The 26,910-nt window shown below is 45.4% G+C and overlaps 1 long non-coding RNA gene across 1 annotated transcript in view; it reads left to right on the forward strand.

The window, feature by feature from the left end:
* Nucleotides 1–24,596, forward strand: part of LOC143935966 (uncharacterized) — a 29,812-nt gene extending 5,216 nt beyond the window's left edge. Inside the window, exons 2-3 of the long non-coding RNA XR_013263591.1 lie at nt 11,224–11,332; nt 24,219–24,596. This is a non-coding gene — a long non-coding RNA (uncharacterized LOC143935966). The remainder of the gene's footprint in view (nt 1–11,223; nt 11,333–24,218) is intronic.
* Nucleotides 24,597–26,910: the final 2,314 nt, after the last annotated feature.

Below are 26,910 nucleotides of genomic sequence, written 5' to 3' on the forward strand. Positions count from 1 at the left end.
CATCAGACAATACCTTTGCAGTTTCGGGCACTTCCATAGCATGTGAATTAGGATACCATTATCTACCCTGCAACGAGGGCAAAATAGATCATCTCTTCTATGCCATTTGTGTAGTTTATATGGGGTACCTTAAGTTTGATGTATAATGAATAGTTGTGTGAGTTTTTGTGAAGAGGAAAGTGACACCTTGGGTACATTCTCCATTATAACAGACCATTCCTCATCTGTTATGTGGCCTTCCCCCAGCTTGTCCTGCACTTCAAGGTCATAGCCTTGGATACCTGCGATATTAGAGAGTCATATATAGAAGAAATTTATCTTTTCCTAGAAGATGATGTTACTAGTCGTGTGAGCACAGAGGGTCTAGTTAATTCCCATGTGGACAGTGTAGCCTGTGCTGAAATGGCATGTCTGAGTTGTAGGTATTGAAAAAACAAGACGTTTGGTAGATCATACTCTTCCCTCAGAGATTAAAAATCCCGTATGAGTCCGCCTTGGTAAAACTACTGGACGTAAACCTCCCCGCATCTAGACCACATGGAAAATCTTGCAATTTACATATTTCGGGAAAGTTTCTATTGTTCCAGATACGAGACCATTCAGAGTATCCTGCATATTGAAAGTGTTGTTTGGTGTTCATATTTTATCTATAAGTACCATAGTTTGGTACTCAGGTATTTTTTGGAATTCTCCTGCTTTTATGCATTCCACAAGGTCCTCACACGAAAGTAAAGTGTGTATAATATTGCTTGTGGGGTCAGAGGACCCGGGGCGCCGCCATCCCATTAGGTGTTGCAACTGAGCCGCTATGAAGTAATAGTATGGGTTTGGGACTGCTAGCCCGCCCGAGTCCTTTGCCTCTTGTAATGTTTCCAATTTAATACGTTGCATTTTTTTCCTCCATATCAAGGAGCAGAATATAGTGTTGCATTTTTTAAAATATATGGATAGGAATCCAGATGGGGGCATTATGGAGAGAATACAGAAGTTGTGGACCCCAGACCATTTTTATCAGATTACATCGACCCACCACCGAGAGGGGTAGTTTACTCCAACTAGCTGCTTTTTCCTGAAATTTTTGAATCAGTGGATTTACATTAAGTTTAACATAGAGTTCCAGGTTGGGAGGAATAACTATGCCTAAATACCGAAATGTATATACCACCCTGATCTGGTCTGCTGCTGAGGGAAGAGGCGATATATAAGTGATCAAGTGGTAACAGTGTGGATTGTCCCAGTTTATTTTGAACCCTGAGAAGGCTCCAAATTTACTGATTAATTCCATAAGATTTATTAAAGAGGCAGATGTGTCGCCCAAAAAAATCAGTGCATCGTCCGCAAACGAGGCTATTTTATCTTCTCAATCTTTCCTTTTAAAGCCACATATAGCCAGGTTCCCCCTGATAGCAGCGGCTAGAGGCTTTATGGCCAAAGCAAAGAGCAGCAGGGATAGCGGGCAGCCCTGTCTTGTTCCCTGGTCTAGATCAAAGAAGGGGGACAATGTGTCATTAATTCTAATGCAAGTTTTCGGTGCCCTATATAATAGTTTAATCCAAGAAATAAACGTCTCTCCAAGTTGAATTTCTCCAGTACCCTCCAAAGGTAACTCCATTCTATGCGATCAAATGCCTTTCTAGTGAAAGGATAGCTCTTCGACCTTGATTATCTGTTGAAATCTGCATATTTAGATATAATCTGTGGAGGTTGTGTGCTGTGGACCTGTTGGGTATAAATCTGGATTGATCCGGGTGCATTATTTTTGTCACCACCTTGGAAAACCGTGTAGCGGGGACTTTGGTAATCAATTTTAGATCATTATTTAAAAGTGATATGGGTCTGTATGACTCAGGCCGCGTACACACGGGCGGACTGTATGGCCTACTTAGTCAGTCGAAACACATTTCAGCGGATAGTCCGCTCGTGTGTGGGCTTCAGCGGACTTTTTCAGCGTGCAGTCTGGCGTACTAAGTATTTTGGATTTTTCGAAATTCTGTCCGTCATACTTTGGTTTCAGCGGACAATCCGCTCGTCAGTAGGCTAGTTCGACAGACTAAGAATGGCGCATGCTCAGAAAGGATTTACACGGCGAAAGGTTGCATTGCTGTGTATTGGACTTCCTATTTCTAGTCCCGTCGTACGTGCTGTACACATCATCGCGCAAGCTTTCGACGGACTGTTTGTGCATCCGTGTGTGGTCAAGTCCGTTCATTCGAAAGTAGGACGGACTGTCCGTCGGATTGTATGACGGACTAAGTAGGCTATACAGTCCGCCCGTGTGTACGCGGCTGGAATTTTCGAAATTCTGTCCGTCATACTTTGGTTTCAGCGGACAATCCGCTCGTCAGTAGGCTAGTTCGACGGACTAAGAATGGTGCATGCTCAGAAAGGATTTACACGGCGAAAGGTTGCATTGCTGTATATTGGACTTCCTATTTCTAGTCCCGTCGTACATGCTGTACACGTCATCGCGCAAGCTTTCGACGGACTGTTTGTGCATCCGTGTGTGGTCAAGTCCGTTCATTCGAAAGTATGACGGACTGTCCGTCGGATTGTATGACGGACTAAGTAGGCCATACAGTCCGCCCGTGTGTACGCGGCTTCAGGTTGTTCCGGATCTTTCCTGGGCTTCAACAGGACCACCACCACTGCCTCATACATGGAGTCTGGTAAGGAGTCATTAGCATGTGCTTCCTTGATTGTATGAAGCAACTCCGGTAGGAGTATGCCTCCAAAATTCTTGTACATTTCAATGGGGAGACCATCATTTCCCGGGGCCTTAGAATTAGAGAATGTTGCTAGGGCAAGTTGCAATTCCTCTAGAGAGAGAGATGCATTTAGCAGTTTTTTGTCTTCCCTTGTATTGTCGGGAGTGTGTATTCATCTAAGAATTCAGTTAAGGTGGCTTTGGGATAATTCACCTTTGAGGAATATACATCCTGAAAAAAGGTACAGAATCCCTTCATAATTGAGGGGGTGTCCATAGCTACCTGTGTTGGTGACTAGAGATGAGCTTGATGTTCGTACGTTCGGCGAATACCGAATGTTATGGGCCGCTCGCACCAAATTAGTGTGGCGCTCACGGCCCACAATGCACTGCGCCATCGCAGTGCATTGCTGGCTCATGATTGGCCAAGCATGCACTGTGACCCTGCATGCTTGGCCAATCACAGCGCCGGCAGTGAGGAGAGCCATGATTGGCCACAGGCAGGATGACTGTGGCCAATCATAGCTCAGGCTGTGTAGTACACACCCCACAATATATAAGGCCGCTAGCGCGGCGGCCTTGTGTAGTGTGTTGGCATCTGTAGGAGTTAGTGGGTGTTCTCTGTGTACCTTCAACACAGTATACACCGTTCATTATCAGCCGATTTAGCGTTCTTGCTCTTTTGTAATTGAGCTTTTAGCAATCTGCAGGAGTTTGTGGGTGTTGTCTGCGTGCCCTGACCGCAGTATACACCATTATATCCACCTATATAGCTAGCTATATTGCTCTTCTGTAATAGAGCTTTCAGTCAGTTGTAGGAGATTGTGCGTGTTGTCTGCGTGCCCTGACCGCAGTATACACCATTATATCCACCAATATGGCTAGCTATATTGCTCTTCTGTAACAGAGCTTTCAGTCAGTTGTAGGAGATTGTGCATGTTGTCTGCGTGCCCTGACCGCAGTATACACCATTATATCCACCTATATAGCTAGCTCTATTGCTCTTTTGTAATAGAGCTATCAGTCAGTTGTAGGAGATTGTGCGTGTTGTCTGCGTGCCCTGACCACACTATACAACATTATATCCACCTATATAGCTAGCAATATTGCTCTTCTGTAATAGAGCTTTCAGTCAGTTGTAGGCGATTGTGCGTGTTGTCTGCGTGCCCTGACCGCAGTATACACCATTATATCCACCTATATAGCTAGCTATATTGCTCTTCTGTAATAGAGCTTTCAGTCAGCTGTAGGAGATTGTGGGTGTTGTCTGTGTGCCCTGACCGCAGTATACACCATTATATCCACCTATATAGCTAGCTCTATTGCTCTTTTGTAATAGAGCTATCAGTCAGTTGTAGGAGATTGTGCGTGTTGTCTGCGTGCCCTGACCACACTATACAACATTATATCCACCTATATAGCTAGCAATATTGCTCTTCTGTAATAGAGCTTTCAGTCAGTTGTAGGCGATTGTGCGTATTGTCTGCGTGCCCTGACCGCAGTATACACCATTATATCCACCTATATAGCTAGCTATATTGCTCTTCTGTAATAGAGCTTTCAGTCAGCTGTAGGAGATTGTGGGTGTTGTCTGTGTGCCCTGACCGTAGTATACACCATTATCCACCTATATAGCTCTTCTCTAATTGAGCCATCTGCCATCTGCAGGAGTTAGTTGGTGTTGTGTGCCTCCAGCAAAGCACAGTATACACCAGTATCTACCCTTTAATTCCTGCTCTATAATAAAGGCATCTGCAGGAGTTAGTGGGTGCTGTGTGCCTCCAGCACAATATACACTACCCAATTGCTGGTTTTCCCATCTCCCTTCTGGCCATTACCATGTCTGGAAGGCCAACAAGGAGAGGCAGACAGACACGAGCCGATAAAAAAGGGCAAGTAGGCTCTGTGTCTAGAGACAACAGTGCTGGTCGTGGACGGGGTGCATCGTCATCATCAGCACGTGGCCATGGGACACACTTGTCCTTATTTTCGGCAGCTGGACATGTTGAGCCGCATCATGCCAAAGATTTGGTAGAGTGGATGACCAAGCCCTCTTCATCCTCCTCATCCTCTCTCACCCAGGCTCAGGGTACTAGCAAAGCAGCTGCCAACGCATCTTCTTCCCTCGTCTCAATGTCATCATCAGTGACTCCTTCCCTAGACCCACCACGTCCTCCTGAGGAGTCCCCTGAACTCTTTGAGCACAGTGTTGGGTACATGCTCCAGGAGGATGCCCAGTGTTTTGTAGGCTCTGATGATGATACTCAGCTAGAGGAAGGCAGTAGCGTGAGCGCAGAGAGAGGGGATGCTCAAAAAGGACAGCAATCTAGCAGCCATGTTCCACAAGCTGCAGCATACTGCCAGGTTTGCTCCAGTGATGAAGATGAGGGGATGATGAGGGCACTGACTCCACGTGGGTGCCTGGTAGGAGAGAGGAGGAGGAGGAGGCACATCTCCAATGAGGCAGGATGCCCTCCGGGGGACAGCTTAGGGGCAGCACACCGACTGAATCACACCGCAGAGCTCCGCCTGTGCAGGGCGCTGCCTCTGCGCATTATTCTAAAAGTTCTTTGGTGTGGGCCTTTTTTGAGACGAGTGCATCAGATCGCACCACTGCTATTTGCAACATATGTCTCAAGCGTATCTCGCGTTGCCAAGACATCAGCCACTTGGGCACCACATGCTTGACCAGACATATGTTGACCTGCCATGCAGCTCATTGGCAAGCTTACCTCAAAGACCCACACCAAAGAACAAAGTGGACCTCTACTTGCTCCTCATCAGCTGGGATCTCCAACCCCACTAGACCTTCAGTCCTCTCTGAAACCTGAACTGAGAGGAATGAAGGTGTAGAATTAGGTGTGTCACAGCCAAGTGCTTGCGGGCAGGCAAATTTCCCTGCCCCAGCTGCTGGACCGTAGAAAGAAGTTCACTCCCAGCCATCCACATGCCCAGCGGTTGAATGCTAGCTTGGCTAAATTTCTAGCACTTCAACTGCTACCTTTTCAGTTGGTATACTCCGCCCCCTTCCATGAGTTTGTGCAATGTGCGGTTCCTCAGTGGCAGGTCGCCAAACGCCACTTTTTCTCACGGAAGGCAATTCCGGCTCTCTACCGGCATGTGGAAGGCAATGTCCTTGCCTCGCTGGACAGGGCGGTCAGCAGTAAGGTGCATATTACCGCTGACTCATGGTCCAGCAGTCATGGACAGGGACGTTACCTGTCTTTCATGGCCCATTGGGTCACTCTTCTGGCAGCTGGGAAGGATGCAGGACAAGGTGCAGTAGTGTTGGAGGTTGTTCCGCCACCACGCCTCCAAAATGCTACTACTGGTTGTGACACACCTCTCTCCTCCACCCCCTCCTCTTCTTCTTCCTCCATGGCCTCTTCCATGCACTGTCCTTGGAACCAGCAGTGCTCCGTAGGCATTCAAGGGGCTACGCAAGTATGCAGGCAAAACAATGCCATGCTATGCTTGCGCTGGTTTGTTTGGGGGACAGGAGCCACACTGGGGCAGATATTTTGTCAGCTCTGCAGGGGCAGGCCGAGAGGTGGTTGAAGCCATGCCAGCTTAAGCCAGGATTGGTGGTTTGCAACAATGGCACCAACCTCCTCTCCACCCTCCAACAGGGACAACTGGCCCATGTGCCCTGTGTGGCTCACGTCTTTAACCTGGGGGTGCAGCAGTTCTTGGGCAGGTACCCGGGCTTACAGGATGTGCTGAAGCAGGCCAGGAAAATCTGTGTGCATTTCCGCAGATCATTTAAAGCCTGTGCTCGGCTGGCTGAGCTCCAAAAGGAGTTGAACCTGCCCAAGAACTGCCTTATATGTGACAAGCCCACCAGGTGGAACTCAACGTTGGCCATGCTTCAGTGGCTGCACATGCAGCAGAGGGCCATCAATGAGTACCTGTGCGACTACGGTACCAGGACAGGGTCAGGGGAGCTTGGTTTTTTCTCACCACGCCAGTGGGGCATGATCAGGGATGCATGCACTGTCCTGTCACAGTTTGAGGAGGCCACAAGGATGGTGAGCAGTGACAGTGCATGCATCAGTGACACTGTACCTCTTGTCCACCTGTTGGAGCATCTTTTCCACCTGTTGGAGCATATGCTGTGTGGAATAATGGACAGGGCACTTGAGGCAGAACAGAGGCAGGAAGAGGAGGACTTCCTTGCCTCTCAAGGCCCCTTTATCCAGACAGTGTTCCTGCTGTCCCACCCATCACACAGGAAGAGGATGAGGAGGAGGAGGAGGAGGAAGAGGAGGAGGATGATTGTGTCAGCATACCTTGCTTCTGTCTGTGGGGAAGGCCTGGGGCAGCATATCAAAGTATATCTGGTTCAGAAACCCTCTGCATTGAACTGGATCACCCCCAAATCACTGGGGAAGCGGAGCGGAATCAGACATACCTCTTACAGAGGTAATATTCGAGGTGGGCGCCTGCAAAGAGACTGGAGCAGCAGCAGGGGCTGCCTGCAACACAGGTTGTACCAGAACAACCACCGTGGGAGGATCCAGGTGAGCTGTGCGAATCCGGAGCATCTGTAATGCTATGGCAAACTGATCCATGTGGTGATACTGCTCATTCAACCTAGAAAAAATATTAGCACTAGGTGGATTGTCTGCATTTTCTGAATTCATGGCCTTCGCCTACTGTCATGAACCATGAAACAGACAGAGACAGAAAATACAGTAAAAATCACACCATTTATTAAAATGGTAAAAATAATACAACTGGTAAATGTAGTCAAAACATAGCCAGGCTTCAGTAGCCAAATCGGGTAGTCAGAACAAGCCAGGAGATCAGGGAGCCAAAGAACAGCGTAATCAGAGGCAGCAGACAGGATCAGGAACCAGAAGGGATGTCAGCCAAGCACGTCTTCAACAGGAACACAGTAGAGAGTATCTAAATATGTTTGACCAAGGTGAAGGCAATTGATGAATTGAACCAGGCAGTTTAAATAGCCAGGAGGGGCTGGCTGTGGGCTTGACTAACGAGCAGGAGATGATCAACAGGTGAGCCACTGTGGAATGATAGGTTCTGGCAATTACCCAACAGCTACCTGAGCACAGGGAAGGAAGGCCTGAGAGACCAGCCCTGACAATGTCCCCATCAGAGTCCTCCTTTACATCAGATGTCCCCATCAGAGTCTACCTTTACATCAGATTTCACCATCAGAATCCTCCTTCACATCAGATGTCCTCATCAGAGTCCCCCTTAACATTAGATCTCACCATCAGAGTCCCCTTTTACATAAGATGTCACCATCAGAGACCCCCTTTACCTTAGATGCCCCCATTAGAGTCCCCCTTTACATTAGATGTTACCATCAGAGACCTCCTTTATATTAGATGTCCTCATCAGAGTCCCCCTTTAATTTAGATGTCACCATCAGATCAGTGCTCCTCTTTACATTACATGTGACCATTAGATCAGAACCCCCTTCACATCAGATGTTCCCCCTCTCCCCACCTCTTACAGCTCTCACACAAGTCACCTGTCAACCACCTTCAGAGCTGGATGAGTCAGAGAAACTGGAAGAGAAGGCACAGGACCCATCAATCCCACACCCCAGCAGGGAACAATGATAGAGGCAGTGTTTCCAGTGACTGCAGCACATCGCGCCTCCCATACACCAGTGTGTTCAGCATCCCGCACACACAAAGGAGCAGTATTTTATTTGTTTTTTTTTAATGTATTTATTTATTTTTGATGGGGGGGGGGGGGGCTGTGCCCCTTATGGGTGGACTGCCACTGAAAATAATATTTATTCCCTTAACAACCAACAATAATTCAGGCTCCTACAGACCTACAGACTGGCTCATGTATGTGCTCATGTGGTACACAAATTAGTTCTGTCAATTTAAGAAGGTGCTCCCAGTGACAACTCAGATGTATAAAAGATACATGTCCACAAAATCTCCTTCTTCCATTCAAACCTCATCATCATGGATAAGACCAATGAGCTGTCAAAGGACATCAGGGACAAGAGTGTAGACCTGCACAAGGCTGCAATGGGCTTCTTAGACCATCAGCAAGGAGCTTGATGAGAAGGAGAAAACTGTTGGAGCGTTTATTCGCAAATGGAAGAAATAGAAAATAACCATCAAATGACCATGGCCTAGAGCTCCATGCAAAATTTTGCCTCATAGGGTAAGGATGATCATGAGAAAAGTGAGAGATCAGTCCAGCACTACACAGGAGGAGCTTATGAATGATCTTAAGGCAGTTGGGACCACAGACACCAAACAAAGCATTGGTAACACAATACGCTGCCATATATTGAAATCCTGCAGCACCTGCAAAGTTCCTCTCCTCAAGAAGGCACATGTATAGGCCCATCTGAAGTTTTCCAATGAACATCTAAAAGATTCAGAGAAGGATTGGGAGAAAGTACTGTGGTAAGATGAGACTTAAATTAAGCTCTTGGGCATGAACTTGACTTGCCGTGTTTGGAGGAAGAAAAATGCTGACTAAAAACACCATCCCTACAGTCAAGCATGGAGGTGGAAACATGATGCTTTGGGGCTGTTTCTCTGTTAAAGGCACAGGCCGACTTTGCCGCATTTGCCATGTATTTTAAAATCTTGGTTGAGAACCTTCTTCCCTTAGCCAGAACACTGAAGATTGTTCATGGATGGGTCTTCCAGCATGACAATGACCCAAAACATACTGCTAAGGCAACAAAGGAGTGGCTCAAGACGAAGCACATTAACCTCCCTGGTGCTATGATTATTTCTGATTTTAGGTGCTGAAAGAGGTACAATTATTTTGCATGGAAATTTGGCGTCTTATATTGTAGGCCTGCAATTCTTAGGAATAACTCTCTTCAATCTGTTCAAACCAGAGTCTAGTAGAAATCCTGGGTATGATAAAGTTTCTAATATAATAAATAACTATAAATAATGATAACAAATAATAATAAAAATTATTCAATAATGTAATCAAATCCAAAAACACAGAAATTTGCTCATTTGCAGAATTGTCACTGTCATTAGATTTAGTGTTTGATGAGGGATCTCCCCACAAATCGCTATCGCTCAATTCTGCAAGTGATTCTAATTTATTATCGTTGCTTTCTAGCTGGTCTAAAATCACTTTTGACATAAAGGGACAGTTTTTGGTTGCTATGGACAATCTCCATATTCCCGGCAGAAAAAAAACTGTATTTATAATATAAAAGTGCATGCAGGGCACTGGACAGACCACTAGGGACAAAGGGGATGTGTATTTTTTTTTATACAGTACTGTAATCTTACAGATTACAGTATACTGTATGTGTTTTTACTTTTTAGAATTTAGCACCAATCTCCACTCCCGTGCGCCGTAACGTCGCAGGGAACGGAGATCAGCGGCACTCGGGCACTGTGTGAATCGAGCGGAGGATAGCTCGCACACACAGCGGGGAGGACATGGCAGGATCCAGGGGACAAGGTAAGTAAGTCTCCCTGTATCCTGCAATGCGATCCTGAGTCTGGCTCAGAGTTACCGCTCGTGGTACTGAAATTTCACCCCGAGCCAGACTCGGGAATACCGCCAGGCAGGTTAAGGTCATGGAGTTGCCTAGCTAGTCTCCAGACCTTAAATCTATAGAAAATTTATGGAGGGAGCTGAAAGTTTCGAGTTGCCAAGCGACAGCCTAGAAACCTTAAAGAGATGATCTGTAAAGAAGAGTGGACCAAAATACCTTCTGAATTGTGTGCAAACCAGGTAACCGACTTTAAAAAAAGTCTTACCTCTGTGCTTGCCAACAAGGGTTTCTCCACCAAGTACTAAGTAGTGTTTTGCTTGGGGATCAAATACTTATTTCACTCACTGAACTGCAACTCAATTTATATCATTTGTATCATGTGTTTTTTTCTGGATTCAGAGCTAGGGATTGGTTAATAGACCTACGCACTGTCCCATGAGAGGAGGTCAAAAGCTATCCAGAAGCACTGGGTTTGTTCCATCTCTACTGTTGCAAAGTCTCTATAAAATAACAAGCCGTCTGCAGTTGTCATTTTTGTCCAAGAACAGGTAATATAATTAGGGTTACTTCACTGACACAGAAGGGGAGAGTTGCTAAAACTGGTGCACACATAACCTGGTATAGTTGTGCATGGTAACCTAGGCAATCAGCCTCTAGATATTATTATCAAAGCTAACTCAAACAACCTGTAGTTAGAAGCTGACTGGTTACTATGCACAGCAACACCACATTCTATGTGCTCCAGTTTCAGTAAATCTCCCCACAGATTGCTTACAAACTGACTTAACAAGCATTGTTGCAGCTGAATAAATCACATCTATGGATTCAATTGCAAATTCCTTTTTTTTTTTTTTTTTGAATTCTGAAAAAGATAACATGTTTAAAATAATTGTGTGACATCTTAGAAAGAAAAGAAGAAAAAAATCAGTTGTAGTGTAGTGCAGAAATGTTTAATATGGTGTGATGTTTTATGCAATAGTAATGCAATATGCTGATTCTGTTTTTGAAAAATTGTGTCTGATTCCTTTGTATTTTATCATGCCAGTTGAATGTTATCCAAAGGCGTACAACATATATATAACAGTGGGAGAATGCAGCACACCAGAAATGGTATCTATGAATTATTGTGTTGGACATTGTACTACTTCTTCCAAGTAAGTACCTATATTTTTAAATATTGCTTGCTTCCCTTTTCCTCTTTTTTTTTTTTTTTTCATCTTAACGGGTTTATTAAAGCTTAAATATGACCAAACATAATACAGTCAAGTTATTTTTCAAATACATGTCAAAGTTAAATATTAGCGTGTCTACAACGCAAAAGTTCAGCAAGGGAAGAACAACATTGTATGCCAAATTCCCTCATAATGACAACAGAGTTATAAAGATAAGGTTATTAAAGAGAGAATAAATATATCAGTTTAGCAAGTTCTAAGTAGAAAAAAAAAATAGTTTAATGAAGTAAATATAGTAACATATGGTTGAAGGAAAACAAAAACAAAAAAAAGCAAAAACAGGAAAGTAAACTATTGAAAAACAAAATGGTCATACTCTGTAAAATCAACTTAAAGAGGTGTTCCCCTAAAAAAATAAAAATAAAAAAATAAAAATTAAGTCAGCCGCTACAAATACTGCAGCTGCTGACTTTTAATAATTGGACACTTACCTGTCCCAGGGTCCAGCAATGCAAGGGAATGAAGCCCCGCTCATGGGCACCTGGCAAGCGGCGCCGCGCGCTGTGATTGGCTGTGCAGTCATCTGGGACCTGTCACGTGTCCCAGATAACTGACAGGAGGGAGGGGGCAGAGCTGAGCCCTTCTTGTGCCGAGGGGAAGTGACGTCAAGAGCCCAGGCACTGAAAGGAGGCAGACTACGAGGGACCCCCTAGCAACAGGCATTTAGAGGTGAGTTAAAAAAGAAATTCCAAATTTTATTTTTATTTTTTTTAGGAATTTTGGTGATTTTTTTTTTATGTGCAACACGACTTCAATTTACAGATGACTAAGATTACAGATGACTAAGGCTAGGTTCACACTGACTGTGCGGTTTCAGAGACATATGTGGGGTTTTCTGCACAGATGTCAATGGAAATCGCACCTCGATATCACCAAAAGTAGTACAGAAACTGCAAATGCGGCATTGCACTGATTTGGATGCTGCTATTGTCAGTAATTGCCGCCGATTAGACATGCGATTTGACATGTCAAATTGCATGCCAAATCGCATCAATATGAACCAGGGCTCACAGTGAGAAAATAATGCCACTGCTTCTTAACAATTTCTTAGCCATTGACTTTATTTTATAGAAATATGAATTCTCTCACTTTTCTGACAATCAGTTAAATCATTCTTTTGCCCCATACACGGTCAGACATTCCGACAACAAACTTGTCTTGCATACACACAGTCACACAAAGTTGTCAGAATTTCTGATCGGCAAGTACAACGCGTACAACGGGACTATAAAAGGGAAATTCAGCACCACGTGTGGCACTCTTTGGACTCCTTCTGCTGATCTTATATTTAGCGTGTGTTAGTAGAAGTTTGGTTAGAGACGATTTGCGCTTTTCAGACTTTTGCTTCAGATCGTTACTGCTCTTTAGTGTCTGTCAGTGCGTGCTATTCAAAGTAGTACTGTATTTGATATTCAGTGTGTTCTTGTCCGCGCATTGCTGATTTTCAGTTCCTTCATTCAGGCCTTGCTGTTTTTCAGTGCTTTCTGTTAGTCCGTTCTGACCAGCTGACCATTTTGAAGCCATGTTGCGTGTACGTACTTGTCATATAGTTCGTGCTGTGCACGGGCCTGGTGTTGGGCTTTTAGCTTTGACACAAGCCCAGTCCATGAACAGGGCGAGGAGGAGTTCATGGAGCAAGAATTGGTTGCTCCAGCGTGACCAATTCTCGCACATGCCTTTGCTTCGTGAGATCTGGGAGAATAATCCTGATGATTTCAGGAATTATCTCATGATGGCGGACCCCCTTTTCCTCCATCTGTTGGCTTTGCTGTCAGGATACCTGCATGCCGCAAGCCATCACTCCGGAGCAGAGGCTAGTTGCCATGATGCGGTACTTGGTGACAGTGAGAAGCCTTCAGGACCTCAAATTCCCAACAGGGATCTCCCCCAGGCTCTGGGGATCATTATTCCAGAGATCTGTTCTGCCATAATTCAGGTCCTGCAGAGGGACTATATTAAGGTAAGTTTTCTCCTTTAACATCACATTCTATGTATTTAATGTTTGCTAATGTATTGTATTTCTTTCATCATTCCCTAATTACCATGATTGTAATATGCTGTAATATGCTGTGCCCCTTGTTCTCATGCATGCTGGAAGCTTTTAAAGTAAAAATTTTTGTCCTTCATGCATATTTGCCTTCACTAACCTCCCCAGCATGCTCTCCCGGGCCCATGCACACCTATAGCCTAGTCACTTAGCAATATATTTTGTCAGCTCCATAGTATTGCTTTCCCCTAAACACCCCGTAAAATGTGTACAAATGTTATCCCCAACCGCTAAGTCAGCTGATAGCAATCCTCTATCTGCTGACTTTGCCATCCCATACACACTATACCTACCTCTTTTGTGGTCATATTTATGGATGAATTCACCAAAGCATGTAGTGCAAGGGAATGCCTGAATACTTTCAAATGCTACTGTTTAAAGTTTATTTCTCCTATTATTATCTTGATAGATAATAGCAGAATGTAAAAATGTGCTTCCATTTGTTCAGTGTGTATTTTTAATTTTTGTTATTATGACACTTCTTACCTGTCCAGTGGGCTGCCAATAGTGTAAGTAAGGAGGGGCTGGCCAAAGTTAACACACATTATTTATGCATTCAGCTCTCAATGAAGTGGAGAGGGTTACCTGATCAAAACATCTCCCCCCCACCCCCTAAATTTTTGCAATGGGGTGAGGAATCTGATAAGTGGACCTTATACTTTTGTCTTTAACCACTTGCCGCCCGCCCTATTACAAAAAGACGGCTGCAAAGTGGTTTGATAATCCTGACCGGACGTCATATGACGTCCTCAGGATTATGAGCCGCTGCGCGCCCCCGGGGGCGCGCATCGCGGCGATCGTTGTTGCGGGGTGTCAGTCTGACACCCGGCAACTATGATCTCGGTAAAGAGTCTCCGACGGAGACTCCTTACCACGTGATCAGCCGTGTCCAATCACGGCTGATCACAGTGTAAATGTGAAGAGCTGGTGATCGGCTTTTCCTCACTCGCGTCTGTCAGACGCGAGTAGAGGAGAGCTGATCAGCTGCTCCTCTGACAGGGGGGGTCTGTGCTGATCGATTATCAGCACAGCCCCCCGAGGATGCCCACACTGGACCACCAGGGACGCCACCAGACCACCAGGAGAAAAGGTAATCCTCCCTAGACCACCAGGGATGCCAATGGTCAGCACAATGGATGCCAATCAGTGCCCATAATGGATGCCAATCAGTGCCCACAATGGGCATCACTGATTGGCATGCATTATTGTTTGGCACTGATTGGCATCCATTAGTACAGTATAACACCAATGCCGCCTATGAGTGCCCACCTGTGCCGCCTATGAGTGCCCACCTGTTATGAGTGCCCACCTGTGCCGCCTATGAGTGCCCACCTGTGCCGCCTATCAGTGCCCACCCATGCCCATCTGTGCCGCCTATCCATGCCCATCTGTGCCGCCTATCCATGCCCATCTGTGCTGCCCATCCATGCCAATCCGTGCCAGCTATCAGTGCCAATTTGTGCCACCTATCAGTGTCCATCCATGTCGCCCATCCGTGTCGCCCATCCATGTCGCCCATCCGTGTCGCCCATCTGTGCCGCCTATCAGTGCCGCCTATCAGTGTCCATCAATGCCACCTCATCAGTGCCACTTCATTGGTGCCCATCAGTGCCGCCTTATCAGTGCCCATCAGTGTAGCCCCATCAGTGCCCATCAGTGAAGGAGAAAACTTACTTATTTACAAAGTTTTGAAACTGAAACAAAAAAAAACATTTTTTTTCAAAATTTTCTGTATTTTTTTATTTGTAGCGCAAAAAATAAAAACCGTAGAGGTGATCAAATACCACCAAAAGAAAGCTCTATTTGTGGGAAAAAAATGATAAAAATTTCATTTGGGTACAGTGTAGCATAACCGCACAATTGTCATTCAAAGTGCGACAGCGCTGAAAGCTCAAAATTGGTCTGGGCAGGAAGGTGTTTAAGTGCCCTGTATTGAAGTGGTTAAATGCTCATTTCAAAAAATGTTTGTGTCTAATCTGCTTGCAATGTTGATGTGCAAAATTACTATTTTTTTTTCTTTTTTGACAGTTTCCAGGAATGGCAGACTGTGGCCACCCGTTAGGATTTTCCCAATTGTGGAGGTGCAATTGATGGAAAACACGTCCACATCGTCCCACCCCCCAACTCGAGGTCCTACTATTATAATTACAAGGGGTATAATAGTATAGTGATGTTTGTGGTGGTGTCATCTACCTATGAGTTCCTGTATGTGGACGTGGGGAAAATGGCCAGATGTCGGATGGTTAAGTGATTGCGCAGACGGAGTTCTACTAGCATATCCAGAGTGGTGGTTTGGGCTTGCCACCTCCAGAGGAGAATGTGGAAGGACTCCCCTTCGTTTTCATCGTGGATGAAGCGTTTCAGGTGGGGGACCATCTTATGCAGCCATTCCCAATGAGGACCCTCACCGGACCAGAGGGTTTTCAATTACTGGCTGGCCAGAGCCAGAAGAGTAGTGGAGAGCACTTTCGGGATAATGGCCAGCCGGTTCTGCCTATTTTTGATTTCAATCCACATGGCAGAATATAAACTGAACCATATAGTGCTCTCCTGTGCACAATTATCTAAAAAAGAACTCAACAAACTATGTGGCCTCAGTTGGACCTGAGGCATACTTTCCTGAACTATCCAACCTGATGGCACTTGAAGCAGGCCGTCCTGGCTTGCCCCCCCCAAAGCGCCTACGAGGTCCGAAACAGATATATGGAGTACTTTGTGGGTAGGGGGGCCATTGATATGCCAGACAATGGGGCTGATTTATTAAGATGAATGTTCTACACCAGTTCATACCTCCATTTGTGCGCCAGATAAATTATCAAGTGAGTGTATGAACCGGTGCACACATAAGCACAACACATAAAATGCCAGCGCAATTGATAATAGCGCAAGCCGTATCATTAACAGTCCATTCACACAGGGGCAACAGGACTTCCAGTGCAACTTTGGGAGGCAACTTGGAAAGACTTGAGTGTGAATCACAGCACGACTTGGGGTGACTTACAACACGACTTTAAGTTGCCCCCAGGCCAGGCGACTTTAATTTTAAAAAAAACGGCATGGGTTCCCCATGAGCATACCAGGCCCTTCAGGTCTCCGCACCAAAAAAACCCAGCACCAAAAAAAAATGGCGTGGGGTCCCCCTCAAAATCCATACTAGGCCCTTCAGGTCTGGCATGGATTTTAGGGGGAACCCCGCGCCAAAAAAAGAAAGAAAATGGTGTGGGGGTCCCCCTCATAATCCCTTCAGGTCTGACATGGATTTTAAGGGGAACCCCGGGCCCCAAAAAAAATGGCGTGGGGTCCCCTTCAAAATTCATACCAGACCCTTATCTGAGCATGCAGCCTGGCAGGCTGCAGGAAAAAAGGGGGGACGAGAACCATGAACCATACCAGGCCACATGCCCTCAACATTGGAAGGATGCTTTGGGGTCCCCCCCAAAGCACCTTGTCCCCATGCTGATGAGGACAAGGGCCTCATCCCCACAACCCTGGCCGGTGCTTGTGGGGGTCTGCGGGCGGGGGCTTATCGGAATCTGGAAGCCCCCAGATCCCGGCCTCACCCCCGTGTGAAATGGTAAGGGTGTACAAAAGTACCCCTACCATTTCACCAAGAAAGTGACAAAAGTGTTAAAAATGGCAAAAGACAGTTTTTGACAATTCCTTTATTAAAGTCTTCTTCTTTCATCTTCTTTCTTTGGGTCTTATTCCTTCTTCCTTCCTCCATCTTCTTCTTCCTCCATCTTCTTCTGCCTCCAATCCTCTTCTTCTTGCTCCGGTGTTCTCGTCCGGCATCTTCCTCCATGGCGTCTCTTCTTCATTCTCGGGCCGTCACGCGCAAAGGGAGGCTCCCGCTGTGTGACGCTTCTCTTCTTCTGATAGGTCTTACAGGTCTGATGCACGGTTCTGTTATATAAGACCTGTCAGAAGAAGAGAAGCTTCACACAGCGGGAGCCTCTCATTGCACGGCCGCGATCTGCTGCTGAGTGTCCTCTCCTTTACACTGAATCAAGTTTGCATTTCATTCTAGTTACAAACCCCTCTAGACAACAAACTTCCTTTGACTATTAATAGGCCTGAACAAATGTAATAAATAAACATCGTATTTTAAGTGGGTGAACGAACGATGTTTACTACGAACGATTGAACCCATGAACATGAAAGTGGCCATTTTAAACTGTACAACACTAAAGAAAAGCACATGGAGCAGTATGCAAGCAATAATAATAATATGAACACAGGACAACTACTTACTTTTTTGAAGAACTCGCTTGTACTGATCGTGCTCCCTCACTTTCAGGTCTGACCAGCGTTTCCTCAGCTGATCCTTGGATCGTTGTACCCAAAAATTCTTCTGCAGGCTCTTCACAGCTTTAGCCACGATCTTGGCCTTTCTGATATTTGGGTTTGGGTAAGGTCCATACTTCCCATCACAGTACTTCCTCTTTAATATGTCCACCATCTCCAACATCTCTACAAAAGACATATTTGAGCCCTTAAATCTTCTCCTCTGGGATCGGGACGTTTCTGGCTCTGGGCTTTCCTCATCCTCCTCGTTGTTTTAATTAACAAGCACCTGCTGTGTCTCCGCAATGTGCTCTCCCCACTGTGGCGAAAGACAAGGGCCAGGGAGTAGACTAGAAAGAAGGTTAGGGGAGGGCAGAGTTTCATGCATGCGTAGTGTATATAAAACCTAACGTCCTACGTACGATCTGCTAGTGGAGGAAGGAGTAGTGGAATCGCTGATCGTTCGAACAAAGATACAATTTTAACTTGGTACATCACTGGCTGTCATGGTTATGCAATAGAGTTCGTCTGCTTACCGGTCTCCATGTGTTCATTTCTAGAGACCAGCCGAGCCTCACCTGACTGCTTTTATAATCCATCCTCTGGCATGGCTCCACCCTAGCTCCCATCAGACAACTCTATATTAATCTGTGCACTGCTAGCCAATCCTGCTGATCAACCTTTGTGTGTTAGCTTCCTGTTACCTGCCGTGTGCTCTTCTACTGTTTTCCGTTACAGACTTTGGCATGTCCTGACTATCCCTGTTTGCCTGTGATCCTGACCTTTTGGCGTGTCCCCGACTATTCTTGTCTGCTTGCGGCCCCAACCTTGGCTTTGTCCCTCACCATCCCTATCCTCCTGTTGCCTACTGTGGGTATGAGCTGGGGGACCCTGGGGGTCGTGACCTGGAGCCAGTTGCAGCCAAGTCCATCCTCACCACTTGAGGCTCTGGTGAACACCTGCTGGCTCTTAGACTCCGCGCCCCAGGGAATCTTACGCTCTAACCCCAGTGGGATCCATCTTGGTGTTCTGGCGGCCCTGCCTTCCTATCACCTTGACCCCTGTCTGCAGCAGTCAGCCGTAGGGTCCACAACCTTGCGGTGCACTCCTAAGCCCTACGGTGTGCATCTGTCACCTGGGCTCTAGGTGACCTGACACTGGCCTATACTGCTTCTAGATTGAGGCTTATATTGGGACAAGATTAGAAGAGTTTAGCCTGACATTAGGGTTTGTCTTTTTTGTGTCTTGCAGAGAATATGGATCCCTTCAAAGACCATGAATTTGTCCCCATCTTCATTGATCTGTTCAGGGAGCTGTCCTGCCTGTGGCAGGTGAACCACCCCTTTTATAAGGACCTAAGAAAGAGGAAGGCAGCGCTGGAGAAACTGCTTGCATTTGTGAAGCAGATGGTCCCCACGGCAGACATCACCTATTTGAAGGCCAAAATTGGTGGCCTGAGGAGTACATATCTGAGGGAGTGCAATAAGGTCCACATTTACCTGAGATCAGGAGATGCAGATGACGTTTATGTACCTAGGTTGTGGTACTATGACAGGCTGCATTTTCTGGCAGACCAGAGGAAACCCAGGCCAGCACTCTACAGTCTTCCTTCAAGGCTTCCTTCCCCCCCAGCTGAGGCTTCTGATGACCAACCTAGGCCTTCTAGGCAGCAACATGTGGAGGAGCCCAGCTTGAGACAGGTATAGCATTGTTCAACATATTTATTGTCGTAAATGTAATGATGTTAACTAGATGGTATTATTGATCAGTAAGTTCTGATTTAACAAAGGGGTTTACATATCAATAGGCAGTAGTGACCAAAAATGATTGTGACAGGAATGAAAAATGCTGGGCTCAGAATGATAGTCTGTTCTATTTATTAGCATTCAATTTGCAACAGTCATGAGCTTAAAATTGTGTGATTGATGAACAAAAAAACTAAAACTATGTCCCATTTTCAAACACAGGAAGACCTCAGCCAGGAGGAGGTTGTGGCAAGTAGCAGCCAGGAGGTCGACCATCTCCCTCCTCCTCCTTCACCTCCTGCCACAACTACAACAACAGAGCCACAGCCTGGAAGCAAGAATGGAAGGAAGTGTCTAAGGAAGACCAGAGATTGATGGCCTGGGTTCAATCTGGTCTGACAAAAGATGCAGGCTGTTATATGACCACAGCCTGGGGACATAGATGTCATCTGTTGCTGTTCCTGATCTCTTGGAATTCTGGACCAGACTGTACTGCCTTATATATGGACGCCTCAGGCCACCAATTTTGCCTTTAAAGAGTTGATGTGTGCCCTGGGGTACAAAGGCTCCGCCAATTTTACCAGTTTCTCCAGCGTTGCCTTCCTCTTTATTTTCTTATGACCCCCTAATAAAGGTGCATTTATTTTTTGGAAATACTTGCCTTGTGTGTTTTACTTAAAAAAAAAACAGTTTATTTGTGAGTAGGGTCAAATATCTTGCAGTATTATAGGAAATTCCGAAAACTCCTTCTTTTTCGTTTTAACCAATGCTCAGCTGGACACTGATAGAAGTTACAAGACTGCTATATACTGATGATGAGAAAGGGTATTTAGCAGCTTATAGTTACTAAAATAATTACATTTTTATGTTTTGTGTACTGTGGGAGACCAAATATAGTGAATGCAGGGTCCTGGATTTAGTAACACCTAAAGGTCAAGTGAGACTTTTTTGCAGTGCCCAAGTGCCATACATACTGGGATTCTTTGACACATATACAGTATATCCACCCAGTGTTGGGACAAGGTCATTCGGTGCCCATGGCGAAGATGGCAAACTGTGCCCCCCCTACTGGGTGTAAAGAAAGAGTCTGTGTCATTTCAAAATAGGAAAGTATCAGTCCCTCCCTCCAACAGAGAGATCACTCTGCACGCAGCAGGACTAGTGGGCGGTGCAGGCACCCTGGCCGGATTTACAACACAGACAGTACACACGTACAGGAGGAGAGAGCAGTGAGTCACCAAGAATCAAGTTATTATAAAAAAATAAATCTGCGGTGGCCGCGGACATTGCAAGGACTGCTCATGGACACCAGTGTGTGCGGACACCTTGCTGATACCTGACCATGCTGCATTTTACTGAAATTAAAAGGGAAGTAAGGGAATTTTTTTTTGATAGGTTTATACTTACCTCGGTGGATGCAGCATTGGTCCGATACTGCATCTGTCCCCCGACTCCTCTGCACTGAGAACCGAGTGATCTAACATTGCTCAGTTTTCAGAGCTTCATGAGCAGAGAGCTGTAGGCTGTCAGTCACAGCTCTCTGATCTTCTCCCTCCTCGCTCATCGGAGCTCTGAGCTGTAGAGGGGGAGGAGCGGCCATCTCAGGCTCTCAGGGGCTCTGGTGTCAGTCCAGATATCTGGCGGATCCAGACTCCCATTGTCAGGATAATGCGATGCCTGGACTGACACCCATGACATTAGCAGAGAGTGGACTACAGCGCATTCTCTGCTGAAAATGGGTCACAGGAGTGAAAAACGAATTGCACTTCTGTGATCCATATGAGAAGTACAGCCAAACAAGCTTTGGCTGTACTTCTCCTTTAAATAACATTGGTCATTAACCTCCCCTCAGCCTCCTCCCCTCCATCAATCCAGCCAGCTCATTAATTCATCTGAGAGGCAATCAAAAATATCTGCTATTCTGTTTACTTGCAGAGCAAGGATGCATACTGTGTACACTCCCGCTAGAGCCAGGCTCCTCCAGGTCACATAGCCGACTGCAGCTCTCTGCACTCCTCTGAGTCCCCCCACCACGCCTCTGGCCGCTAATGATGTCACGCCGTTGGGCCGGGCCTATGTAGGGGAAATATAGCACAGCGCTCTGACCAGGGGTGTATCATGAAATGAGTGTGCCCGTAAGCAAGATAAAAAGTGGGCGTGTCTTAAGTGGCATGAAATATTGGCTTAAAGGGGTGTGGTTTAATAGAGTCTGAGATGACTTACAGTACATAGTGCAGAATGTGGTAATGTTAAATTGGGAATGTACAGTGAAGAGTGTACGGTAGTGGGTAGTATGTGCAGGAGAGGGGTATGGAGTGTATGGAGGTGGGTAGTATGTGCAGGAGAGGGGTGTGGAGTGTATGTCAGTGGATAGTATGTGTAGGAGAGGAGTGCAGAGTGTATGGGTGTATGTATAGTATGTGCAGAAGAGGAGTATGGAGTGTATGGTCGTGGGTAGTATGAACAGAAGAGGAGTATGGAGTATATTGTGGTGGGTAATATGAGCAGGAGAGGAGTGCTGAGTGTATGGAAGTAGGTAGTATGGGCAGGAGAGGAGTGTGGAGTGTATGGTGTTGGGTAGCATGTGCAGGAGAAGAATATAGAGTGTATGGTGGTGGGCAGTATGTGTAGGAGAGGAGTGCAGAGTGTATGGGTGTATGGATAGTATGTGCAGAAGAGGAGTATGGAGTGTATGGTCGTGGGTAGTATGAACAGAAGAGGAGTATGGAGTATATTGTGGTGGGTAATATGAGCAGGAGAGGAGTGCTGAGTGTATGGAAGTAGGTAGTATGTGCAGGAGAGGAGTGTGGAGTGTATGGTGTTGGGTAGCATGTGCAGGAGAGGAGTGCAGAGAGTATGGAGGTGGGTAGTATGTGCAGGAGAGGAGTATGGTGTGTATGGAGGGGGGTATTATGTGCAGGAGAAGAATATATAGTGTATTGTGGTGGGCAGTATGTGCAAGAGAGGAGTGCTGAGTGTATGGAGGTGGGTAAAATGTGCATACAAGGAGTGTGTACGGCGGTGGGTAATATGTGCAGGATGGTGTCAGTAGGACAGTGAACAGTGTCAGAAGTTCTTTATTTTTATTATTTTTTTACAATTTAATCTCTTTAGGTTTTTTTCGTAAAAGAAACTGTCCAAAAATATATATAATATATTGATAGTCAATATAAAGTTCAATGCACCAGCGGAGGCAGCAATCTTGAGAGGAGAAGCATAACTCTCTAAAAAAATATAAGAAAAGGAGAAGTGTGCCAAACTAAGTGCAGTATATATAAAAGCATTTAATATAATAAAAACACACAGCCAAATGGCTACTCACAAAAATTGGTAGTAATCAGGCATATCAATAAAGTAAAGGGGAACTATCCAAAGTCACTGACTGGTCCACGGAGGAGCGAAGATGGTAAACCGCTGGCAAGCCAAAGAGGATGGGTATAACAGGACAGCGTCTATGATGGTTTTTAAATTCGCCGCCTTGCGAATGCTGTGATGACAGTGGCGTGTGATGTATTCAGCGTCTGGCGGGCCGAGAGGCCGGAACCGGAAGTGCGCCTCAGCGTGGAACGCAAGCTCTATAGACCGGAAGTGACGTGATGACCAATCAGGAAAAAAGTTTCACAACATCCGTTGTTTCCTCAGTTCTATCAGTTTATGCAGGACTATGCAGTCTATGCAGGAGGCTTTGGTGAGATTTCAGGGGTCTAAACAGACCCCTGACATCTCTCTATTGAGATAGAGAATGGGACTCAGGACAGAGATTCCCCAATCCCTTTCTCAGCAGCCTCTCAGCATTGAAGCTGAATGACATATTTACCGCCCCTTCCCTGGTCTCCATCCTGACACATCCCCTGCAGGAGAGGAGGGAAGCTGGCTGTGGGGGGACAAGGTGGGGCAGAGGATGAGGACACAGGGGTCTGGAGAACAGAACAGAGGGCAGGAGGAGGACACGGTGGACATTGGGGGGGATGATCGGTGCGGCAAGGGAAGTTGCAAGCACCGATCTCCTTGTATGGCATTTTAGCTGACAGCTGTGGAAGGGAAAGGAGATGAAGCTCCTGTCTGAAAAGCCATGCAGGGTGCTTACAACTGTCCCCCACACCGATCATCCCTGGCTGTCAAGGGACAATCTTCCATGTGTGCAGGGTGGGTAACAGTGAACATGATATGCCGCCGCTGACAGAGAATGGAGGTGAAGGGCTTGTGCTGCGAGCAGAAGTGCACTCGGCACATCTTACAGACAGTTTTACAGGCACAGCGGAGCCGGCTAGTGTGTATAGTTAGACACAGTTGTAAAGCACACTGCAGGCACTTCACCTGCGCCTCCCCTCCTCCAGCAATTGTACAGCTCATGGAAATGGAATCCACTAACCTGCCACCCCCCCCCCCCCCCCCGTACCGGCCCTGCATCCACCAACAATCAGGTTTAAAAGCTGGGCCAGCCTTGTCCTACCTCCCAAAGTTTGGCATTGGCTCATTACTGTGACCCAATAGGTGGCTTCACTAACCAGTATTGAGGTTTGTATTGATAGCAGGCAGACCTATTGACCAGGAAAACAGTCAGATGGTATTATGGCACCTACAAAGATTTATATTTTCATTGTTAACACAGAGGCAAAGTTGAGGTTGCAGAAATAATCACAAGTGACATTTTCACATTCATTTTTATTATGAATTAGTGATATGTATTAATAATATGTGTTTTAATTTTCAAAATATTTTAACTTTCCAGGTATTCTCTTGAAACTCAAACAATGATGAGAATGTGTTCTTGCTGCCAGGAAACAAAAACAAGCTCCCAGACCATTGAACTTAGTTGTCAGGATGGTGAAAAACAATCTTACACCTATACCCATGTGGAGGACTGTGGCTGCGTGATCTGTTTAGATGAAAATATTGGAACCTTAGGATAACCCTGAGGTCCTGCCTGATTAACATGAGCTACTGACATAGTTTAGCTGAATTGTGGACTGCATTTACATTTGTATAATAAAGAGGGCCATATAATGCATCAACGTATGGTAAAACTTAATACGGTGATAACGGTCAAGCCAATGTGAATTGAGACCTTAAACTGATTTGTTGGATATAAAGTAAATCTTGAAGTGTCTATGAGATGACTAAATAAATGTTTTTGATTATTGCTGCATAGTTTACTGTTTTCACTGTTAACATATATTCACTAGACAACAAAAAAAGGCTGGTTTGCTAAAGAAATTGAGAATTTTCACTTATTATTTCAATAAATTAAATGAATATTCACTACAATTATCTGATCATGTGAAAATCAAATTCCTGTTCACTTTGATAACCTAATCATATGCCCATGAAATAAGTAAAAAGAAACTTGATTTTTGCATGATTACATAACTGAATTTATTGAGTGATAGCAGAGTTTATTCTCAACCCCTTAAACAGTTTCCTTGAGTTGTCTAGTTGTTATTAGGATCCAAATAAGTGGAAACAGGTTATTGTTATAAAACGATATATACATTTTTGTGACATTAAATCAAGGCACCCTCATTGTATTTCTTTAAGAGAGGACAGTAATTGTATAGTGTTGCATAGTACTTTAATTTTATCTTTCTTCATGCAGCTGAAAAATATAGCTTCCAGTTGTTTTACAAATATAATAGCACAACAAGTAATGGATGACGCAAAGGTGGATAAAACAGAGGGTCCAAGGTGACAGCATAAGTGATGATGGTACCATGTAACACATATGCCGCGTACACTTTTTTTCAATTTTCCAGCGGGAAATGTTCGATGGAAGCTTGTTGACGGAAATTCCGACTGTGAGTACATTTTCCGTCTGAATTTCCGACACACAAAATTTGAGATCTGGATCTCAAATTTTCCGACAACAAAATCCATTGTCGGAAAATCCGATCATGTGTACACAATTCCGACGCACAAGATTCCATGCATGCTTGGAATCAAGAAGAAGATCCGCATTGGCTATTGAACTTCAACTTTCTCAGCTTGTCGTACGTGTTATAAGTCACCGCTTTCTTGCCGTTCGGAATTTCCAAAAAGATTTGTGTGACCGTGTGTATGCAAGACAAGTTTGAGCCAACATCCGTTGGAAAAAATCCATGGATTTTGTTGTCAGTGCGATCGTGTGTACGAGGCATTATGGTGGATTCAGCAGTAGTGGGCTGGCAATAGCAATCAGAAGGCAGCTCCTAGGAGATGAAGAAGTTTCTATACAAAGCCAAAACACGTAACAAGGAGCACCACTCTAAGTGCAATATGTATAAAAAAAATCTGGTAACTTACAGAAAAGTGGACATCAAAGCAGATATAAGACCCAGAGTGGGTCAGGAGGCCCGTGACACTGGGAGGGGGGGCAGCGTGTGGATGTAGAGACAACCAGTGTGTGAGTCAGGTGATGTGCAGCATGTGTAGTTGCTCAGGGTCCGTACGTCCACAAGACACCAGGCATCGGCGGCCGAGTGTGACATCAGCACTGGGGGGCAGAATGAATTTTATAGACACTAGCATTTGTATCATGTCCCTGCCCCGATCTATGCTTTACCCTCCACAAAGCACAGCCTATAATAAGTAGTTCTGTGAATGACCAAGTGTAGATGTTGTGCAGAGATGCCAGCAACATCATAGGCTATTAGAGAGCTCAGCACAAGTACAGCAGACACATCTAAATGCTACCTTTTTTAGCTGTATTAGGAAAGCCAAAGTTCTAAAACCGAATTACTACATGGCATTGGTAATTACTATCCTCTCTAGAGATAATGAAAATGATGGCATCCAAAACTGGCCTTTTAAAGCGTAAGTAATGGCTTCTATGAATGCAGCAGCTATGTGGAATGGGAGGACATAGTCAAGCATTCTTGATGAGTGCCTGTCATTGCACTTTAATTCTATTAACCAGAAGATTATGGCAGCATTGGTTAACCAATGCTGCCATAATCTTCTGGTTAATAGAACTAAAGGTCTGTAACAGGCACTCATCAAGGGGGGCCCAACTATGCCTGCTCTATCCACCCCTCTGCTTCATTGATAGAAGCCATGGCTACTGCTGCTGATCAATGAAGGGAGGACAGGCAAATTATTCCAAGTTCACTCACTCCATTCATAGATTGTGTTTCATTTATGGATGCTGTAGCAATGTCTTCTGTGAATGGAGCAGTTAGGTGGAAAGGTTGGGGACTCTTGATGTGTGCCTGCCACAGCCCCTTAGTTCTGTTAACTCTGCTGCACTGGAAGATTACAGCGGGGGGGCATCTGAGGACTAAGATTTTGGCCAAAACTCCAGGGAGGAGGGACACATCTCACTGAAAGTAAGCTCTGCTGTTTGTTTTTTTCTTTATTTTTTTTATTTTACCACTTCAGCTCTGGAAGATTTTACCTCCTTCATGATGAGGCCATGTTTTGCTATTTTGCATTGCGCTAATTTAACTAGT

Source organism: Lithobates pipiens, unplaced genomic scaffold, assembly GCF_037356315.1.
Source record: "Lithobates pipiens isolate NorthernLeopardFrog02 unplaced genomic scaffold, aLitPip1_a1.2 Scaffold_10, whole genome shotgun sequence".
NCBI classification, from domain to species: domain Eukaryota; kingdom Metazoa; phylum Chordata; class Amphibia; order Anura; family Ranidae; genus Lithobates; species Lithobates pipiens.